The 23,072-nt window shown below is 50.9% G+C and overlaps 1 long non-coding RNA gene across 1 annotated transcript; it reads left to right on the top strand.

The window, feature by feature from the left end:
- The first annotated feature begins 856 nt into the window (after positions 1–856).
- On the top strand, positions 857–22,907 carry LOC141739741 (uncharacterized). The gene is made up of 3 exons (XR_012585783.1): positions 857–1,015; positions 13,813–13,988; positions 18,760–22,907. It is a non-coding gene; the product is annotated as an uncharacterized LOC141739741 (long non-coding RNA).
- Positions 22,908–23,072: the final 165 nt, after the last annotated feature.

The following is a 23,072-nucleotide window of genomic DNA, read 5'->3' as shown; positions in this document are numbered from 1 at the left end:
GCCCTGAGAGCACTCGCTGCGGGGGCTGCAGGGGAAAGCCTGTTTCTGGCATGGCTGTGAGCTAAGTAAAACAGTTTCTCACCCTAAACGCAGAATCTGTCAGTGAGAAGTGCACTTCTGACTGCTTCCAGCCAAGGGCGGGGCTGTAATTATGAATTTACCTCACATGCTATTTTTTAAAGCTTAACCATGGAAGCCAACTGGAAATTAAACCAGCCACTCGGGGGTTTAATTCCCAGTCCAACCTGAAAAAAGTAGTTGACGGGACGTTATTAGACACCTTTTCAATGCTGACTTTATGGTGCAATCAACTTCGGTTGCATGGTAGGAAACTTAGTTTTTGTGGATTTTCGACAGCTGGGGGAGTCTGTGGGGGGCGGAGGGTGCCTGCCCGCCCCGGGGGTAGCGCAGGAGGAGCAGCGGGGCCAAGTCGGAGGCATCGGGGGGCTCAGGGTCCGGTTATCCCAGCCCCTGCCTAAACCAGGATGGATCAGGGATAGGGGACTGCGGTGCCAGGGCACCCCGCACGTACCCCGAGTGTGCCTTTGCCAGCACTCGCACTCGGGGGACTTTAATCTCTTCAGAGAGGACGGAGCAAAGGCTGGAAAAAGCAAGCATTTTCCCTTGTGGTTTGGAGAAGAATAATTTCCATTACAGCGGGAGTGTCTGTGGGAGGCTTAGATGCTCTACGAGTGAACTAATATGTATTTTAAAAGAAGAGGGGTCCTGAGCTGGGACAGCTTGTCTGGAGCCGCAGGCACGGCTGAGATGAGAGCCAGGGCAGCCCGTCTGCCCCGCCTGCCTGCGAGATTGGCTTCCTGGGGTTTCTCCCTCGCGAGCTTCACCATCCAGCGGTGCTATTTCAAGATGACCTTCAACCGGTCCTGTGGTCCTGGCAGAGGGTGGGCACGGCCGCGGTGCCGGGGTGCGTGCCACACTGCAGACACGGCACAACCCCGGAGGCAAGAGGAAGGGCTTTACCATCGGCTGGGCCGGAGACTCGCAGAGGCGTCAGGTATTCCCCTGGCAGCTCCCCGCTTTTACTGTAAAGAGATGATTCATTTGTCTGCTTTGGCAACAAACTTGGATCACCAAGGAAACGCTCGCAAGCTGTCAGAAAAGTTAGAGCACAAAATCAGGTCAAGAGGAATGATGAATGAATGAATATGTGCGTTATGGGCGCGGGCTCCCTGTTCACCACAGATTTTTCCGCAGAAATGTTTGTTCCTCCGGGAGCCTGGGGTCAGGGGGGTAATATTCAGCTAGAACAAGTGTTTTTTGGAATATGTCCTACGATGTAATTGAGCTCTATCACACAGAGCTTCTATGTCTTTTCTAGGTTGGTGGGGATCTGGAATGCTTTCTGTTGTCACCAAGAGAAAGTCTGATACTTTAGCAATAAGAAAACAAGAGCACAGCACGTTCTTTAGCCGTCTCATATATTCAGGAGAAGAAAGGGGCTAAACTAGGTGTGTTGTGATATAAATCAGGTAATAATCATATAAAACGCATTAAATAATTCAGAAGCTTTCTTAGGCACACCACAGCTTTGACGAAACTTTATACTTGCTTGTGTATTTTGGTCTGAAAGTCAAAGTTATTGTCTGGTGAAAAAAAAATATTCCGCTGTTAATACTACTTCAGCTACTTGGGAGGTTTTGGTAGATGTCAAGGTACTCGCGTGGCAACAACTTCCCAAATAACGGGGTGCAGCAGCCACGGGGCTGCCCATGCACTGACAGCTGTGCCGAGGCAGGAGCAACCCCCCCCCCGCCTAAATATTCCCCAAATATTCGGCAAAACTCGAGGAATATTCAAAACAGCTTTGAATATTTGAGGCGTATGTCACCTCCCCTCTGCCCGCCTCATCTCCTGACTGCTTCCAGCGCCTGCAGGAGGCACTGGCAGTTGTCAAGTCTATTTTATTTATTTTTTTTTAAACCTTCGCAAACTTTTCATTAACGCCATCTGGGCTGAATTCCATACGGTTGTCATCGTTGGATTGTGAGGGCTGGGATCTTCGCGGCCATAGCCAGGGGGCTGGCACGGGGCACTCACTGTGAGCAGCAACCTCAGGCAGGTTAAACGCTTCTGTGTGGGAAACGGAGATTTTAATGTTTAATTGCCCAGTGGGCAGCTGGAAAGTACAACCCCCGCCTCCCCAAAATGAAAAGGGAAAGCGAGTATGGCGTGCAACCTGAGTGAAATTAAAGAAAATACAGAGTAGAGAGAGCACGTTAACGGCCTAGAATGCAGGGTGGTCAAAATGTTAATGAAACCCTCATCAAGCAAACAATAACGCAACTCCCATGACCACCCGTCAGCCACCGTGTAACACCAGCGGTCATTGCAGTCACTAAATAAAGGGATAGTTATCAGCTGCAGCATCGCAAGAGAACGGAGCAGCCATCTTCAAACAAGCTGTGCAATCAGCTTAATGAAGGCGTAATTCTTCATCAGCTGCAACCAGTATTCGTCGGGTAATCCCGACTCGGGAGAGGGAGTGCGGGAGCGAGGGCCAGGTTATCCAGAGGGATTCCCCCGTTTGCAGTGGCAGGCAGAGCAGAGTGGTGGCCGCGGGAGCGTGGCAGGGATGTCCCTGGGAGCTCCTCCTGCCCCGCACCTGTGCGTCGAGCTGGGGTCTGATTGCTATGCAGGTTTAGGGAGCAGTTGCCTTCAACGCTTTTGGTTGTGCATAAGCGGTTTTATTTCCTTTTCTTCTCACCGCCAACATTACCTGCCTTCACGGTGCCACGCAGGTGCTCTGGGGCTCTTTGGGCTCCCCAGAGCTGTCGCCTCCCTGCCCTCCTGGGGACGGGAGCACCCGTTCCCATCTGCAAGTAATTGCCGTCTGGGAGAGGGGCTCCCCCGCACCCCCGGGCTGTGGGGTGGCTTACGAGCAGCTCCCACCGCCAGGAATTAGCCCACGTGCTTCCCACCGGCACCACAGCCCTTCCACCTGGCAGGTGACTGTCACCCTGTCCCCCTGTCCCCCCATTGCCCCAGCGCCCCACTGCTCCTGGGTCCGCTCCGGCTTCTGCAGCCCAGAGCAGAGCTTGGGAAGTGGGACACCAGAAGTATCCCTGCTGCATGGGAGCCTTCGCTGGCGGCACTGGAGCAGCTCGAACCCCGCGTTGGAGCCATGCCACTGCCTGGCCACGTCTCTCACTGACCCTGACCCATGGCCTCACCCTCCCCACCGGCACCGGCGCTCACTGAGCCCCCCAGCCCTGCTCGGCAGTGTTCTGAAATCTGGGTCTCTTCTCACAAAGCCTAGGAGATGCTAGTGTCTCACCTCCTCGCTCGGTCGTGGTCAAGGTGACTCATGAGCTTCCCACGCTGACAGCAAAGCTGGCGGCCGCTCAGGAGGCCGGTGTGATCACCTCCGTCTCCCGCTGGGAAACCACACGAGCAAGGGAGTCTTGCCGTTTTCTGAGATAAAGGGGAAACTGCGGCGGCCCCGTGAAATTCTCAGCGCAGTCCAGGGGCCAAAAATACCCGTCACTGAACGAAGGAGAATGAAATTGTTACCGTCTGGAAGCACCCAGGGGGAAGCAGAGCGGGTGGAAAGGACGAGCACTTAGGGATTGTCTGGCCTAGATAACATCGCCTGTGTCTCGCACCCATCCATCTTAGCAATAACCCTCCCAGCAGGAGCTGGGAGGCAGCAGGAGTTATTGCAGGTCTTTCCGTAGGAAAACATCCCAAGTGGTTAGTTGCTAATCTGTAGCTGGGGGGATCTTTTACATTACTTTGTTTTCCATTTATGCAAGAGGCTTTTCAATTCCCTATTTAAATGAAGCAACAAGGATGATGAGTCGGTGATGAGTCACCCGGCCAGGAACAAGGCTGCAGGAAGGCCGGACTATTTATAAAATGTAAAAGAAAGAAAGGAAATATATTCTAGATGCAGATAGATCTGGAAAGTGACTCCCACTTCATTTGTGGGATTGCGTATTCCTGGGCACCAGACAGGAGATTTCCCAGGAAGGCGGGGGAAAGTGCTGGCGGGGCGGGGGGGCTTTTTTGGAAAGGATTCCCTGGCATTGCCCGGAGCAGCATGTGCCGCAGAGCTTTGCTGCTCTCCTCTGAGGGACGTGACCGTGCAGCCAGGCTCCCCCTCCTTTATCGCCTTTGCTCTGGCTCTGTGTGCCGGGAGGGGAGCGGAGGCAGAGAGGTGGGATGTGAGGTGGGAAACGCACACTCCAAAAAAAGCTATTTGGCAATAATTGTGACGCCTTGGCAGGGCTGGCAAGAGCGTTACTGAGTGCGCAAACTGGCCCAGGTGGTCCCACAACCTGGAGATGCCTGACACTGGGCTTGGGCCGCCGAAAGCAGTGGAAGCTTCACCTCCGCCAAACGCTGCCAGAGCTGTCTCCAAGAGCACGTGCAAGCACCGCGGTGTGGCCTCCTCACACAGCAGACGATGGCACGTCTCCCTGCGTTTTGACAGTTAAATTCTGGATAATTGTAGCTGCTCTGGGACGTGGTTGGGCAGGGGCAGAGGGAAGGACCTATTGCCAAAAAGGCCAAGAGTACCCGAGCTCTTGAAAGTCCCACCTGCAAAACATGATCAGTGTCTGTCGGATGGGGTTAGACCACACCAGGACCTGATGCTTTTGGTGCAGAGGGGTCTGCAGCCCGCTTCGTTTGGGTGGCCAACAGAGCTTCGTCCTCACGTCCCTGTCCTGTGCTCACATCGTCCCTACTTCCGACACTGGGTCGGAATCCAAAAGCCTGTCATGAAACTGTGTCATGGCACAGTTAAACAGGTGCTTAAACAGGACACATGGACTGGAAGGTGATGAGCTTGCTTTATCGCTTTAGACACGGATTACGTGCTGGTGGCCTGATTCAGCGCTTGCAGCTCTCACCCAAGACACGGTTTGATGCTGATGTCCAGCGCACGCCCCAGTTTGTGGGATAGCTGCACACCTAATGAGATTTAACCTGTTTAGGAGTTTATTTAGGCTCTAGTTTCATAAAGCACAGGGTCAGGGGAAGGAGGAGGATGGATCTTTAGTATTTAAGTGATAATTTCTCTTGACTGAGTGTACACAAGATAAAAAACGGTCAGCACTCTTTACACAATGTTTCAGGCTTTGAACAGACAGCAGTTTGACAAGTAAATAGCATGAGCTGGGTGACAGCTCCTCAACTAATGCATCTTTAAAGAAATCACCAAACCCAGCATGTTTCTGGGGGGAAATCAAAGTGATGCCTCACTCGAGAAAAGTTAGTTTTGTTTGCTAAAGTTAAGAGAGTTGGCTGCCTTTGTCACCCACAGGAAAAAAAAAGAAAGGAGCGCCCGATCTGTATGTGCTTAAAGTATTGTTGGTGTTAGAAGGTAACATGAAAAGAAAAAGCAAAGCATTCCTGCGAGGCTATTTCGGTGGCTTTTACCACCACCGTCAATGGAAACTTTGCGAGGAAGTATTAACGGATTTAGTTTTGCAACACTGGTGCTGGGGAGGAGGAGAATTCTTGGCTTCATCATGTCATATCTAAGGAATACAGGCTCTGCCTCCTGAAAGCTTTAAGCCTGTGTTCAAAGCTGTTCCAGCACTGAAGCAAACTTTTAATTGTCCTCAAAGGTGGTGTTTTCTGGAATCACTTAAGTAAAAATAAGGAATCGATCCACTTTATTTCTGTGCATTGCTAATGTCATTGGTTGGCTTAAATAGGCTATAAAATAAACCATTTATTCTGCCTGAGAAGTGCGGTTGCGGTACGCAGTCTGCGATGGGTGGGAGCTCTTGGGAGGGCACTGCCTTATCCCACAGAGACTTTGCAGGGTTTGCCGGGTCTAGCGTCTTCAAACGCAGTTTCAGAAGTTATGATATATCCTCCTTTACTTTGGTGCCAGGCAGGACAGCCTGCGGTGGTTAGGTCTGCGTTTTGGAGACAAAGCTTGGTGTCAGGGTCTGATGGGAGAGGATTTAGGGCTTTGGATTCTCACCTGCCCGTCTTGAGCTCTGAGCCTTTGGTACCTTGTTACTCTGCGAAAGCTTCGGTTCTTGTCTTATTGACCGCTACGCTAGACCTGCTTGGCAGAGCACGGCATTTCTGGAGGAGCGTCAGTAGGACCAAGCATCCCTTGGGCTCAAGGGCGTGGGGCAGGTTTCACTTCCCCCTCTTCTTCCTCTCCCCTCTGCATGCCGGCCAGCTGGGGAGGGGGGAGCCATGCTTCATCTTCCCCCCGCCTCCCCAAGCCTCTGCACTAGCACCCCTCAGCAGCGGGGCCTGGGGGGGAGGAGGAGGAGCCGGAGGAGAAGACCAAGGAGGAGACCGAGGAGAAGACTGGTCAGGAAGAGCGGAGGGAGGGAGCCACCCCCTCACCCACCTGCGCCGGGAACCACGGCCAAGGCACGGCCTTGCCACTAATTAGTGTAATTAATACCCATGTAACAGGAACTCTTTACAACCCTGAGCACTGATTGCATTGCAATTTCAGTGCTGGGTTTGAAGCCACAGGACTCTCTCTTAACGTCACCGAAGTCAAATAACATGCTGCTATTAATTAACTCTTTTGCCTTTTGGCCTGTTTTTCCCCGATACTTTTTGTTTACAGGCTGATACTCTCTGTTTTCCTCACTGCTGCCTATTTCGTTCTCTCTTTAATGTTTATCAACCAAATTTAATTCCCCATCCTCTCTGCAGTCGCTTCGCTGCTGTTTTAATTTGTCCCCAGCTTTGTGGGTGCGCTGACGAGAGGAAGCGGGATGCCCTGATGCGCTGGGTCGGATTCTCAAGTTTTGACAAATACCGATATTTCCCATGGCAACAACCCCCATAACGGTACAGCACCCAGCGCAGACCTTGCTCTTGCAGAAGACAAATGTAGCTCTGCAGCGCCGGCTGCTTTCGAAGCAGATGTTTAATTGCAGATGGGATATGAAATGGGATCCTGGGCCCGGGGCAGGGTGGGGGGAGCCCCGGGGGTGTGCTAGATGAAACAAAATTAACCACCGAAATTTACTGGATGTGACCTGAAACTCTGCAAAAAGAAGAGTTTGCAGTTTTTGCTAGGACAGTAGTTGGTGAAAAAGCCTCCTTGAAGAAAGTCCCCCCTGCTCTGGCGCCCTTCTGGGTGCCACCAGGCAGCGGGCACCCCTGCCTCCCAAAACGCAGGCCAGCGGGTTTCACATCTGGGCATTTTGCTGCCCGAGACGTCAGTGCACTAAACAGTCGTCTGAAGGAGGGATCTTCAGAGCAGCCCAGGACGTGCCGCCAAGGGAGCCGGCTGGGCTTGCCCAGCTGCAGCCCGGTCTCCGGCCTTGGTTTGCCTCCTGGCTGGCCAGGGTCGGAAATTCAACCACGCCATGCTGTTTTCTCTACGTCAAATTTCTAAGGAGATCTTGAAAAATCCTCCTGACCCTAAGGCCACAGGAAGAGAATTAAATTCATTTTATTCTTCCCCCTCACCACTTCCTTCAGAAAAACGGTGGTGTTCCCTCAAGCTCTACTTTCTTGTACTACCACGGCCAAGACTGACCAAGCCAGCTTGTATTTCAGTGTTTCAGAGAAAAACATATAGTAGTCCTAGTAGTACTGCTCCATTTTTAATTTTTTTTAAAAAGAATGTCCAAAATGGTTTATTCCTGATATTTTATTCTGAACAAGCACCTATACAGCTGCTTGCTGAGAGGTTCCTGAAAGGGACAGCTTTTCTACATGATGGCGTAGGACACATCAAGTGTCTTCTAAGGCCTCGCAAACCCGCCTTTGCAGGCGTAGCTTCAGGCAATTTGCTGTTTTTTAATGCAGGGTTAAAAGAGACAGACCATGCTTGTGTCAGCCACTGCTATGGACGTGTCCCCTCGCTGCCTTGTGGGCTTTGTCCCCAGGGTATCCCCCATGCTTTGGGTCATGCAGCATGCCGTGGGGATGGGAAATGCTGGTCTGGCCACCGCAGTGCGGCAAATGGAGTTAGTTACAGGATGAGGAGGTCCACAGGGAGCTGCTGGGGACGAGGAGGCCCGGGTGCCGGGGTCGAGTCGTGGTGCAGGAGGCTTGCTGCCCCAAAGAGGGGAGCTGGAGGAAGGCAAGAGTGCAGGGCAGGGGGACAGGGATTGCAACGGGTCCCTGAGGAGTGCAGGGCAGGGGGACAGGGATTGCAACGGGTCCCTGAGGAGTGCAGGGCAGGGGGACAGGGATTGCAACGGGTCCCTGAGGAGTGCAGGGTAGGGGGTAGGAGGAGATGTCTCCAGGCACGCTGACATTTTGGAGTGGTGGCCCACTGGGTTTGAAAAAGTGGTTCCCTGGGACTATGCAAAGCGTAAAAACTGTAGAAGGAATGAATTTAGCTGTAACTCTGCTTCCCTCTCTAATTATAGCATTTTTTAAGGAGCTTCCTGCAGAAAATAAGCCCAGATAGTGTTTTCCTTTTGTTGTTTTCTTCCTCCGCTCCACTTCAGCACGTTGGCATTCCCCACGCATTCCTCTCGTTGACTCAGACCCAGGGGAGACAGAGCCCGGGAAGGACAGGACGGACGGGGCGAGCACTGTGCTGTCTCCAGCGTGGCAGTGCCGCGGTCGCCGTGCCGTGCCACCCACCCTCAGCAGAGGCGACGGCCGGTGCCGCCATGCAGGGCTGCAGCTGGGGGCCATCCCCGTGCCCCTCCATCGCACGCTCCGGAAAGGGGTGTAGGGGAAAATCGCTGTTCAGAGATTGTTTTCCTTGTAGCTGCTTTTCCCTTTTTTTCCCCTTTCAGAGTTATGAAATCCAAGGGCATGAACTCTTCCAGCGGGGATCCTTTGGCTGGAATATCTGCATGTCCTCAGCATAGGGAGCAATGGGGAAGAAGGGCTGAAGGTGCCTGTCAAGAAGGAAGCAGAGAACAGCAAAGGCAGGAGCAGCAGCTTCTCTTCTGCTGTTGGTGATCTGGGAAAGCTGCTGCCTGTGGCTTCTCGAACATCACCTGCAACCTCCTGCATCCAAGCTTTGAAGCAGATCCTGCAGAATCCACAGCTGGGAGTTGCGTCTTGGCAATGTCTTTGATATCCTTCTTTTTCTTCTGCTTTTTTTTCCCCTAGGTAATCCAAATTACTTCCCCCCCACCCCCACCCCAGGTAATCCAAATATTCCCTCCTCCCCCCCCCTCCCCAGGTAATCCTAAAATTAAGCAAAATTCGAGGGCCACAAAGATGGTCAGAGGGCTGGAGCACCTCTCCTATGAGGACAGGCTGAGAGAGTTGGGGTTGTTCAGCCTGGAGAAGAGAAGGCTCCGGGGAGACCTTATAGCAGCCTTCCAGTACCTAAAGGGGGCCTACAGGAAGGATGGGGAGGGACTCTTGATCAGGGAGTGGAGTGACAGGACAAGGGGTAATGGTTTCAAACTGAAAGAGGGGAGATTTAGATTAGATATTAGGAAGAAATTCTTTACTGTGAGGGTGGTGAGGCACTGGAACAGGTTACCCAGAGAAGCTGTGGATGTCCCATCCTTGGGACAGGCCAGGCTGGATGGGGCTTTGAGCAGCCTGGTCTGGTGGGAGGTGTCCCTGCCCATGGCAGGGGGGTTGGAACTAGAAGATCTTTACGGTCCCTTCCAACCTGAACCATTCTATGATTCTGTGATTCTATTAAAAAGGGGCTGAGAGGTGCTTCTGTAACACACAGCACCTGTGCAAAGCTTGGAAGAGGCTGTGCTGCCGAGGCGTCGCTCCCCATCCCTGCTGCGACTGCCTGTGCCCGCGTGTTGGCCCTCACAAGCCGCTGTGGTGACACAAAACAGCGTTTGTCACGTCTTGCTGAGGAAGGGCCTCCCCACAGCCCCCACGCCTCCTCCTGCTGCTCCCAGCGTGATGCCTGGGTGGGAGGCAGCCTCCCGCCTCCCCTTCCCTTTGCTGTGTGACAGCCCACTTTGCAATTCAGAAGAAAATGGGAGAAAAAATGCTTGTTTTAATTTTTATTTTGGCATTAGAAAGGCCAATTGCGATTCTCAGTAGATTGGACTGATTTGATTAAATTCTGAGTGGTTCCTGGGCAGTCCTTGAGGTAACTCAGTGGCAAGCCAAAAAAATGCTCCTTCACTGAGAAATCTGGGAGGTTTACTTTTTACTTTTCAGTCCCTGTAGCTGCTCTGAGGATTTCTTCTATTTTTTAAAAAAACCCCAACTCTACTTTTCTGAATATGAATATACTGATTTGAAAACAAAGCCATAAACTATGAACTCACCCATCCTTAGACCTTGGTGTCTGGGACACGGCCACGGTATTTTGGAAAGAAGGTCACTCCGTTTCACAAAGTGGATTTTTCATTAGTCAAAGCTGACAAAAAGCCTCCGGCCTGATTCTTATCATTCTCCTGGAGCTTCCAAGGGCATTTAGGGGATCATAAATAAAACAAGAGCCTTTAGGAAAGTTTGTTACAGAGGAAGTTTTTAAGCTATGGTTGACCCCCAGAGGCATGAAGAGCACTGATAATTATATGGATGCCTGAGTTTACGGAGTTAATTCTCTAGTAAAGTCTGTGCTAGTAAAAGATGAAAAGGCAGACCTTCCCACACCCCTGCGACACTGATTTCACTGCCATTGCACTGCTGGAACAGATTTAAGCCAGCACACAAGCAGCAGGAGGGTTGTTCAGCGAGCGGTGCAGCCTGTGGGGCAGGTGGTTACCTCCAGGGCAACCCAGAGCCCCTCAGCGAGGGCTGCACCCCTCTCGGTGTACAACCCAGGTCACCCCACATGCTGCTTGCAGCCCCTGATGCTGAGCCTGGGAATGGTGAGGCACTGGAACAGGTTGCCCAGGGAAGCTGCGGATGCCCCATCCCTGGAAGTGTTCAAGGCCAGGCTGGATGGGGCTTTGAGCAGCCCGGTCTGGTGGGAGGTGTCCCTGCCCATGGCAGGGGGGTGGAACTAGATGACCTTTAAGGTATTTTCCAACCCAAATCATTCTATCATTCTATGATTCTATGGCGTCTTCAGCAGGAACTTGTGCGGGGACAGGTTGGCCCCAGTGTTGGGTGCTTGGGATTTGAGACAGCTGGGCTGGGTGTGTGTTGAGTAGCGTGGGGGACAGCTGCAGCCTGCCCAGGGACAGAGCCTGGGACATTCCTTTGCACACACCTGGACCCCAGCCCACGGATTGCAATGCCTGGGTAAAGACCGGAGCTGCTGGAGCAGCAGTGAGAAAGGCCTGCTTGCTCTTTCTCATTCACGTAGGTCACCGCATACCTGGAAAGGCCAGCTCTGGAGGGTGGGAGTGACCCTGATTCATCAGCCAGGACACCCTCCTGATGACAAGTCTGCATCGGGTGTGGATGCTCCTAAATGGCAAACGCAGGAGGGATCCTCACCCCAAGGCTGCAGTTAGGAGCCCTTTGTCCGTTCCCTGCTGTGGGGCTTTGCTTGCCCAGCTCTGCCCTTCCTGCCATGGAGAAGAATTGCTCTAGGCTTGCCCGCTGCCAGCAAGGCTGGTTCTTTTGGGCAGAAGGTGGCCTAGGACCAAATCTGCAACCTCCTCTCTGTGTGTTAACAACTGAGGCGTTGCTGTGGAAAAAGCCCTGCCAGCACCTACAGCAGAGCTTTGGAGAGAATATGGCTTTATCTGGCTGTGGTCAGAGCTTGGCAGAGCCTGGCCGGAGCAGCCTCTCTGGGAATTTCAGCCCTGTCCCAGCCATCTTCGAATCCCGGGAGAGCTGAGCTGGGAGGGGAGCACCACAAACCATGGTGCTTCTTAGCCAGCACCGGAGTTCGTGATGAAGCTCCTGGTGAACTTGGTGCTCTCTGACGTGTGGAGCCCACATCATGCTGAACCAGCAGTTCCCTGCGTCGGGGACAGCCGTGTTCAGCCTGCTGCGAAACCTGGCTCTCTTCAATGCAGAAATCGGAGCCAGGTGGAGCAGTGGTTCAGGCAAAGAACAATTATTTTTTCCTAAGCAGAAAATCACCTTGTGCTGCAGACGGTTTTGTGTGCTCCTTCTCCACAAATACACCTGTATCCAAGAACCGAGCTGTGGCTTCTCTGTGCCCAGAGCAATCCACAAACAGCACCCGCCGCCCTTCTGTAGCAGGAGTGAATGCCCTAAAATAAACAAGCAAAAAATAGGGGAAGAGAAAAAGAAGAAGGCTGAGCAGAGGCAATGTCATCTGATAGAGTAACAAATCTATTTGCTAACCTAACTTTTACAACCCCTGAGAACCTCAGCCAAAAAATAAGCAATTCCCGTGCTTTGCTCTGGTGCCAAGCGACTTTCAATCTGCACCATCTATATTAGCTCTCATGAAACTCTCTTACTACTGCTTTGTTAATAGAAGAATTTTAAAGCCCAGCTATCTTGGTGTTTTAAATTTGAATTACTGTGGCATTTACTGGTGTGGGTGGCAGAAAGCACGAGCCTGTGCAGCTCGCTTTTGTTCTTTGTTTTTCTTTATTTGCATGTTTTAAAGTTATTTCTTTGCCCAAGCAGTGACACTGGTCATCGTCACCTTTATTTCAGCTGAAATGTGCGTGTCTTAAAACCCTCTGGAGAGCCTACAGACAGGCTGAGCCGCTTCTCCTCTTGCGTCCTCTGTGTGCCACCCACCCGCCCCAGCCCAGTGTCGCTGCCCCAGCGGGAGGTGACGTGAGTCAAGGCTTCTCTGGTCCAGAGTAACCAGCCTCATGTGATCAGGGACGGATTTGTGACCATGCGCCTTCGGTCCTCAGCACTTACCGGAGCTAAAATATCTCACGGCAGCTGATGTGGGAGTTGGCGTGGCCCGCTGCATCCGGATGGAGACTCTTCCAGCCGGCTCTGGCTCTTTTATAACAGTGCTGGGCACGGCTCTGCAAGCATTTATGTGCCATTCATAAACACCAGATAGGAACAAAAGAACAGGTAGGGTGTGTGCGAAAGAATACACCAGCACTTCCTATAAAAATGCTAATGCTGCTTCAGGCCTCTTGAGGGTGTTCAGTGATGTGCAATAAATTACCTTTATATGGCTTTGTGAGCAGTTGTGAATTTAATACGGTTTTCAAGGAGCAAGAAGTGTCTCCATAATCACAGTCAAGGAGATGGAATAAAAACCTTTCCAGCCAGCAAGCATAAAAATATCTGGCCTTTACCTTTTGAGTCTTCCCAATAATGTTTGAAATCCAGTTAAACCTCTATACCCAGGAGAAAACTAGCACAAATAATGACAGAGATATTGATGCTAATGCTAGGCAAAGGAGAGCGCCTCTGTCTCTTCAAACACATTTAGTTCCCCTTCCTTCTGTAATAATCAAAGGAATGTTCTAAAAATGCTAGATTGTTAGAGGTAAGCTCATCTCCCTGCTTGTTATTTGTGATACTCTGCTCCGGCGTAATGAACGTAAGCGATGAGCTGCTGTTTCTGCCAGACCTCATGGGTCTACCCGCATGAAGCGTTGGAAGCAAACTGGTCTTCATTTGTAAATTGGAAGTGGAAGAGGTCGATGGGCAAAAAGCCGTTAATAGGTCAGAAGGAAAGAGCTGAGGTCTAGAAAGCCACTTGAATTTAAGTGGAAAGCCTGAGTCCCCTTCTCTTCCTAGCCAGCCCCATTGATGGGGTGGATGAAGTCAGGTCTTTGGGGTGTCACCAGGAGACACTCCTGCTCAGATCCTGAGCTGCAGATTTACATCCCTCCAAAACAGGCGTGCCCCAGGGCTGACCCAGTATCGCTGGAAGAAAAGAGCTCAAGGACTGGAATTCAAGTCCCAGAGGCTTTTGCAGGGGGCTACAAGATGCATTGAGGTGACTTAGGAATTAAGAACTGATTAAGATTTCCTGTCTGGAGAAGGTAAATGTTTAACTAGTAATTTCATTTATTTCTGATTTGAAAGATAAAAATTCCCTTACAGATAATGAACCATGCTGGGATTCAAGCTCCTCTGTCATTGGCAGGGGACGGATAAGAGCTCCTTCCTACGCCCTGCGACTGGACTGCCCCAGGATGGATGGATGCTCAGGAGAAGCTAATGAGCCTTTCAGACCAGCAGGCACTATCAGGTCGACTGATGAACCAGGCTCGACTTCGGTATTGGTGACAGACATTCGTTACTGCCATGACACCTCATCAGCAAGGGGAAATCCCACCAAAGCTGTTGGTAGCATGTTCCAGGCATTGCCTGCCTTCACATCGCCCCCTGGTCTGGCTCCAAGCCGCCACTTTTTCTACCAGGGACTGAAGAGGCCCCTGGGACCCATTTTTACTCTTGGGTATGGGTGGCTGGCCAAAAATGTGGGATCTTGCCGTGCCCTAGTGAGGAGAGATTGCCAAAGGAGTGAAATATTTTTGATTCATCCTGGGTTTGTTTACAGATATATCCCGAAGCCTGCTCCTCTCCCCGTTTTGGGGGCAGGCTATTTGTGCAGCCCTTGCTGGGATCTCCCTGCACACAATTTTCCTGTCTGCATTGCTCCAATGTCAGCTGTCCCCCGAACAGCCAATTCAATGTGCTTGCTTTAAATTTGTCCCTCACTCTGATTCCTTCTGAAGATGTTTGGAACCTCTACTCTTTACTCTTTACTCCAGCTTCTGTATCAGGGTGACTGGCACCCGGGGGACAGGCTGTGACCAACAAACTCCTTTCACATCGGCTGTTAGAGGGGAAGTTTTGGTCACGCTGCCTGCAGAGCTGCCCGCTGCTAGCTGGCACACCGACAGGCAATGCACCCCTCTGCTCCCCGGCTACACAGTCCTCCACCAGTGCAGTTTTAAATCTCTTTTAAACCAGATTTTACCTTGCATGTAAATTGTACCTCTGGCTGAAGCCAAGCTCTGCAGCATTGGCTTTCCTGCTCCCTGACAGCGCATGGGTCGGTCTCTGCTACCCAGCAGCAGGCGATGGGACAAGAGGAAATGGCCTCAAGTTGCACCAAGGGAGGTTTAGGGTGGATATAAGGAAAAATTTCTTCACTGAAAAGGTTATCAAACATTGGAACAGGCTACCCAGGGAAGTGGTTGAGTCGCCATCCCTGGAGGTATTTAAAAGATGTGTAGATGTAGTGCTGAGGGACATGGTTTAGTGGTAACTTGGCAGTGCTAGGTTAATGGTTAGACTTGATGATCTTAAAGGTCTCTTCCATACAAAATGAATGATTCCATGGCCCCTGAGGGCAGAGGGCCAAGGCTGAGCAGTGGGAGTGCAGTCCTGGTGAGCCATGGCTATATGTTTTCTCCCAGACCTCCCATAAAACTCAAGGATTTAGGTAAAATGAAATAAGCACAACAAAACATCTGGCTGCATCCCATACACAGTGCTCCATTTGCTGTTGTTCCCAGAAGCACGTGCTTGCACCGAGGTCACAACAACCCCATGCAGCGCTACAAGCTTAGGGAAGAGCAGCTGCAGAGCTGCCCGGCAGAAAAGGACCTGGGGGTGTTGGTCAACTGACGGCTGAGTATGAGCCAGCAGTGTGCCCAGGTGGCCAAGAAGGCCAACAGCATCCTGGCCCGTATCAGGAATGGTGTGGTGAGTAGGACTAGGGAAGTGATCGTCCCCCTGTACTCGGCACTGGGGGGGCCCCACCTCAAGTACTGTGTTCAGTTTTGGGCCCCTCACCACAAAAAAGACAATACAGTGCTGGAGCGGGTCCAGAGAAGGACAATGAAGCTGGTGAGGGGTCTGGAGAGTAAGTCTTTGAGGAGCAGGTGAGGGAGCTGGGGTTGTTCAGCCTGGAGAAAAGGAGGCTGAGGGGAGACCTTATCGCTCTCTACAGCTCCATGAAAGGAGGTTGTAGAGAGGTGGGGGTCGGTCACTTCTCCCAAGTAACAGGCGATAGGACAAGAGGAAACAGCCTCAAGTTGCACCAGGGGAGGTTTAGACTAAATATTAACAAAAATTTTTACACTGAAAGGATTATTAAGCACTGGAACAGGCTGCCCAGGGAAGTGGCTGAGGCACCATCCCTGGAGGTATTTAAAAGGCGGGTAGACATAGTGCGTAGAGATATGGCTAATGATGGTTTTTGTCAGAGTTATGTTGATGGTTGGACTAGATGATCAGAAAGGTCCCTTCCAACCTAGGCCATTCTATCATTCTATGACTGTGTTGGCATCTGGCTTGGTCCTCTCTGTTTGCTGTTGGGATGATGGAGCACATCTTTAAGGATTTGCCTGTGGTTTGGAAAATCCCCCCCAAACATCGGGGGTACGTTTGCCCTCACTAGCTCCTCTGTGCAAGTACTCTGGGTGTGTGTGGTGGGATTGAGGTATTTTATCCCACTTCCACAGCAGGCTGCAGGCACACCGGGAGGGGAGGCTATGCAGGCTCCCGGTGTGGTACCCGATGCTGAGGCCACCCTGGGAGCACACATAAATGGTTGAATAATACTACAGTACAGGCATTGCTCCTACTCCTGGGGATTAATCAGCGAGTGTTTTTTCCAGTTTGTTTTGGTGCTTTAATCCAATGCAAAGCATCACTTTTTGCGTGCACTTTGCTTACCCCTCCCAGAAGAAACCCACGACATTATCATGAGGTCAGCTGCACCACGTTTCAAATGTCATCGTGCTAACCAGGCACCCAATCTAGGCTGGAAGGTTTGGAGTTTATGTGGGCCAATCCCTTGGGCTATTTTTAAATATTGAGGTTAGGTTCCTATTACACCGGTGCATTAACATCCACAAATCTCTGTGGGTGACAGCCCTGGATTTTGAGCTAGGTCTCTGGCTCTCTAGGCACACCGAGCAGCCAAGGAGGGCTGGGGACGTGGTCAGGGAAGAAGGGTTTCTGACACTTTCCCCAAGATGATAGTGTTTTGCGTTCCTAGAGTTTGTGTGGGCCTCTCTCCGTGTGCGTGCGCTTGGCTCTGAGCAGGAATGGTCACTCCTGGGCCTATAAATATCTCTCCATTTCTCCAGGGGGATTAACTTTGCAAGTGTCCACAGTAATGGTACAGTTCAGCTGTGTGCAGTTACTGTCCAGGGAATTTAGTGGGAACAGAAAGTGCTCAGGACCTCCTGTGAGTGGACGCCAAGTGCTGGCATTTTTATTTATTCTTCTCTTTTTAATGTCCTGCAGCCTTACTGTATTTCACAGTCAGTCAACCCCCAGCAAGGCTGCAGGACTGGTAGCTGCTACATTCTGCTTTTGTCGCCTCCCGCGTAGCATACTCTTTTCAATCATTCTCTTCCGCTGCCTCCCCACCAAAGGATCCTCCTTGATTTTAATGGTTTATCTGCACATGCTCCTTAGTCCCAACTTGTTCTCAAACCTCGCATCTGTTACACCAGTCACCTCTACTGCATCCTGCTGATTCTGCTTTATATTTCACAGAATCACAGAATGGTAGGGGTTGGAAGGGACCTCTGGAGATCATCTAGTCTAAGCCCCTGCCAGAGTAGGGTCACCCAGAGCAGGTTGCACAGGAACATGTCCAGGCGGGTTTTGAATGTCTCCAGAGATGGAGACTCCACCACCTCTCTGGGCAGCCTGTGCCAGTGCTCTGCCACCCTCACTGTAATGAAGTTCCACCTTGTGTTGAGATGGAACTTCCTCTGTTCAAGTTTGTGCCTGTTACCTCTTGTCCTGTCCCCAGGCACCACTGAAAAGAGCCTGGCCCCATCCTCCTGACACCCACCCTTTAAGCATTTATAAGTGTTGATAAGATCCCCCCTCAGTCGTCTTTTTTCCAGACTGAAAAGACCCAAATCCCTCAGCCTTTCTTCATAAGGGAGATGTTGCAGTCCCCTAATCATCTTGGTAGCCCTTTGCTGCACCCTCTCCATCAGTTCCCTGTAATTCTTGAACTGGAAAGCACAGAATTGGACACAGTACTCCAGATACAGCCTCACCAGGGCAGAGTAGAGGGGGAGGATGACCTCCCTCAATTTTTTTATTATTTAAATGTTTCTAGCAGGTAACCAAAAGAGAGGGAGAAGCCAAGACACACACAGAGCAGTGGGAGTCGCTGCTGGCCTGAGCAGGAGACAACGGGCTCTGCAGAACCTTGGGGATGCTCTGATGGGGACTGTGCCTGGACTCCAGTGTCTTCAGCTCACCTGCTTGGCCCCCAACCCTCTTCTCCATCCCTTTTCTGTCCCCTCGCAGGAGCATGGACCCTTCCCTCCCTGCTCACAAGCGCTGGGCTCTGGCAGGGTCTATCCCGTGGCAGCACTTTGGTGGGCCACTGGGACAGGGCTCGAGCACTTTGCCCGCTGTGGCGCTGCCCGTCGCTGGGCTGAGAGCTCGCTGGCAAGCTTTCCCGCTCTCTCTGCCTTCACAATGACCTAACTTTTGGCTCAAATTCTCCTCAAAATGCTTATCAGGCCGGAGCCAGATGTGCTGGGTGGTGTTCCTGGTTCTGTGCCTGCAGGCACACAACCCTACACCCCACAAACACAGGGCACATGGTGGCCGGTGACCCCCTCAGATGACAACCCAAGGGCAGCGGGGGATGCGAGAGGATGGAGTGAGTGCCATCACCACCCGGTTGTGTGCTCCGGTTGCTGCGGGCCCCTCTCGGCTTGGTCTGGACCCAGGACCCACCTGGGCTTTGGGGCCCAGACCTCAGTGGGAGGGGATTTTTGTTTTCTCTTTTGATATGATTTAAAAAGTGCCACATCCCCGCGTGCAACCGTGCGGCAGAGCCCTGGCAGCTCTCTCTTGTGCAGCATTTTCCGCACACGCATAGATGCACCAAGCCAAGTCAAAAAAAAAAAAAACAAGCAAAAAAAGAGGCTGCATTTTATCTTTCTGGCAAGTTAAAATGTGTCCCAGTGAGGTGCAGGGGATGATGTTTTTCCCTGTAGTTTGATTAATGGTTTACAGTTTTTTAAATTGTAGCATTATTTTCACTTGCAGGCCTTTAAAGACTACATGCAACGCCCCAAGTTAGGCACCAGCAAGAGTGACCAAAGAGCTGAGAGACCTTCTATTATTTGTAATTAAAGAAGGACAATTACATGGGTATGATTTCACACCACCTACATATAATACAGCAACCGAGAGGATAACCTCAGGTACAGCCAAGCTTTTTCTCACCTAGACTGGGATTTCAGCCCTAGCAAAGGGCTCCATCGATCAAGAGAAGAAGAAAACCCCACACATCAGTTGCCAAAAGAAAGGCCTGACCTACAGCAATTGAAGTGGAGGGGAACACGTGGGATGACGGGGGGGATTAGAAGACAGCCAGAGATGGAAAAATACCTGGTTGTTCAAGGGAGCAGGGAAGGGACCAGCAGGGTGAAAGAGAAGGATCAAGGGCCGTGCTTGTGGAGTCGGCAGCTTCTCAACAGTCACACCGAGGGTGCCGGGAGGATCAGCTTCCTCCTAACCTAAATCCAGAGCAGGATTATTAATGAGGTGACAAGTGCAGGATCCAGAATGCCAACAAATCCACCAAGACTTCGGCACAGAGGAAGGCTTGAAGCAACGGCTCCTGCTCCGCCTTCTAAACTCTTAGCGCTTTCTCCAGGGAAAATGACTGAAAACAGGCTTGGAAAGTTTATCCAAGAGACTGAGATGCCAAACGGCTTATCAGGGGACGATGGTTAAAATTAACTGTAGGCACAGATGAAATGGGTGGATGAAGTTCCTCACCCCGTGTGGAGGTGCAGCGGAGGGCAGCCCCACAGGGCCAGCATGATGCCGACAGCCTGGCCTGGGAGGATGAGGAAGGGAGGGGTGAAGAGCAGGGGCTGGCCCCCGCCACAGGCAGCAACTTCACCAACTTGGTCCCTTGCAGGAACATCCCTCTCGCGCCGGCGCTGCCTGCAGAGAGAGCGGGAGGCCTGCAGTGCATTGCCGGCCTGGAGGAAAACCCCTAGAAACCCGTGACCGAAGAGATGCCTGGAGCCAGCATCCTCAGATGACCTCCCATTACAATTTCCCTGGGGCTCCGGCTATTTATAAATGCCCCGATAAGGCTAGAGTTCAAGAATGCGCTAACGTTTATTACTACAGAGCCAAGTCGCCCTCTCAGCCATCTTCCTCCTGCCAGGGAATTCAGAGAGGGTATTTGCCGTGCGAGGATGGTCAAAATTGGCCCCCAAAATAATTTGGTGCAACAATATGCTGAAGAATCCGTTAACTCCTGGAAATCCCTATTGAGGCTAATAGCTGCGGTAGAGCTGTGCTGCAAAAGAAACTTGTTTTTTCTCCGGGGGGGAAGAGCTGCGGGATCGAAAGTCGATATAATCCGGTGCAGAAACCTATCGTGATGGTGATGTGTCGCGAGGGCTCCTGCACGCCCAGGATCACAAACCGCAGCTCTAACTCTTGCCCTCCTCCAGCTGCTATTAACACTGCAAACCAAACGCCAGCTGCAGCGCACGCCAGCCTTTTTGCTTTGTAACACCACCTTCACCGGCTTGGCATTTAAAAAAGAGTTAACGCAGTGGTAAATTAAAAAAAAAAAAATAATCTGCCACCTAGTGGCCAAGGAATTTCTGTAAGGGAGATGCTGATGTGAGCACGTCTTGCTGTGCTAATGGTAGCTTTCCAAAAGTATTTTCACTGAGCAAACCCTCATCTAAGTGGTATTTGGAGGGTACAGATTTTGAGAACGCTTTGGGGTATGCCCCAGGGTATTTACAGCATGTAGGTATTCACAAAACTAAGTGACTATTTGAGTGATTTGCTTCTATTATGGAAAAGGTCCTAAAGATGCTCCGACCAACCTAGACTAGCTTTTGACGGGATGTAAAATTAATTAGGAATTTTCTTCAGAATTCCCCCTAAGTTCCTCTCAGTCTGCAAGTCCTCTTTGAATTTAAACACTAGGAGTCCTAATAAGTAGGAAAAAATGGCTATTCGTGGCTCATTTCTGTAAGAAAAAATATAAACCAAGCAGTTTTTTCCTAAATCTTTCTTTAATAACTGAAGCATGCTTCCCCCTGGATGTTTCTTCATGTCCCCTGGGCTGTCACGCCAACCTTCTCTGCATCTACAGCATGATGAGGAGCAGCATGGAGCACCTGCCCAGGCTGCAGCCTGTCAAGGGTGGGACCCTTCAGCGATGTGTAGGGCTGCGGGTGAAATGGCCATCCAGCCAGAGAATCTCATGCAATGCAGCGTCAGAAAGATACAGAGACCTTTCCATCTTGGGAAGATGATAAAAAACCCAACACCACGTTTCTGCCTCCGTACGCTGTATTGGTGGGGTGGAGAGGGAATTGCTGCAGCCAGTCCTGGTGGCCACCTTTGCCAATGGCACCAAAAACTTGAAAAAGGGGGCAAGAACAAGCTAAAAATATTAAAAAGTTGGGCACCATGTCTTACAATGAGAAACTTCAGAATTTCAAGATTGAAAAGTGACTTGCTTATAATGTAGAAGTTCATAGCTGCTACTGAGTTACTACAAAGTCAGTTTTGAGGGCTTTTGTCATCTGGCAGTGAAAAAAAAAAGTGATGATGCCAGACAACCTCATGTTAGTAACAAGGCATGACATTTAATTACAAGGCAACTACCAATTGGAGCAAAATACAAAGAGAGTTGCCGCAGTTTGTCTCCTGAAGCCTTCAAATAAAGACCTTCCTGGAAGTTAGACTTTGGTCAGATTATTTGTGGTATAAGATAATATAGTGGGAGATTAGGACAGATGACCTGACAGTGCCTTCTAGTCTTGAATGCTGGGAATTAAGTCATATCTTTCAATAAAGTCTTACTGCTCAGGAGTGTAATTTGGTGTTAGGAGCTTAATTTAGGAACAACGTGTGAAGAGGATGTGTTAAAGGATGAGCAATAAGGATGAGAGCAGTCATAGCCAGCCCTATGATCACTGTGGGACTCGATATATTCTGCAAGTCTGAAGTCACGGGTAGATGGGAGGTGTTGAAATATGTTCCTCCTGTGCAGGCTTAGACAGCTTCTGTAGAAATAGTTACAAAGTGAGAAGACTATATCCCAAAGGGGTTTCAGTTTTATTACTCGCTGGGTTGCTTCCTAAGAAGATGGTCTTCTCTGGGGGTCTGTAGCGTCCCCAGACCCCATCCCTGCTGCCTGCTTTCACAGGAGGCTCCCTTGCAGACTCCTAGTTGAGGTATGGCTTGTTTCTTAATGTCCTCAATGAACATCATCAGAATCGGGCTACCTGTGCATAGGCAGCCTTTCAATTTATAAAGGGAGCTTATAAGAAAGATGGAAAGAGCTGTTTTACCAAGGCCTGTAGTGACAGAACAAGGGGTTTCAAACTGCAAGAGGGTAGATTTAGATTAGACATAAGGAAGAAACTTTTTACGATGGGGGTCGTGATGGACTGGAACAGGTTGCGCAGAGCAGCTGTGGATGCCCCATCCCTGGGAGCGTTCAAGACAGGTTGGATGCGCCTCTGAGCAAACTGATGTAGTGAAAGATGTCCCTGCCCATGGCAGGGGAGGTTGGACTAGATGATCTTTAGAGGTCTCTTCCAACCCAAACCTTTCCATGGCTCTATGGTTCTCTACTAACCCAGCTACATGCCAAGCCCATAAAGCTTAAAATTTGTTATCAATGGTTTCTTAAGTGCTAGCTGGATGCTGAAAACATGCCAGAAGCAGCTCATTTCTTGCACAGAAGTTAAATTACTGAGCTGGTTATGGCCAAGCCAAACTGATTCTCAACCATTTGCTGGGATGTTTGACTGAAGGAGTTTCAAGGTGCTGGTGATTTTGGGGAGATGCCTGTAGTGAGCTGCCCTAAGGGGCTGTGCTCACCTGAGAGGAGACCGAGTGCTTATGACTTCTCCAGCCTAACCTAAATGCCACCAAATCAGTGCAGGGGGCCACTCTGAGCCTTTTGAATGCATGGACAGGGATGGCTTCGCTCCTTGACGGAGCATGTCTCCAGCTGGGAGGAGAGGAGCAGGGGGCGGTGGAACCGGGGGTTTCCCCACACCGTGGTGCTCCCAGCCATTGACTCGCTGCTTTGTAACCCATCTCCTCTGAATTCACCACCTTCATACGATGAATGTAAATTGTGGAAGCAGGGCTGGCTGTTTGCAGGCTGAAAATAAAGGTCTGGCTTTGTTTTCTTTGGGTGTGAGTGTTACTGGGGAAATATCCCCGTTGCACCAGTGGGTGGGAGCCCTTGGCACGGGGGACCCTTCAGCTACCGGAGGCGAGTTGCCCCAGCGGTGCGGTGGCCCTGTGAGGGCTGGAGTCCCCCTGTGTGACAGCCAACAACTGCATTTCTCAGC

The sequence above is a fragment of the Larus michahellis genome, chromosome 2, assembly GCF_964199755.1.
Source record: "Larus michahellis chromosome 2, bLarMic1.1, whole genome shotgun sequence".
Lineage (NCBI taxonomy): Eukaryota > Metazoa > Chordata > Aves > Charadriiformes > Laridae > Larus > Larus michahellis.
This window is presented reverse-complemented; position numbering and strand designations above follow the sequence as displayed.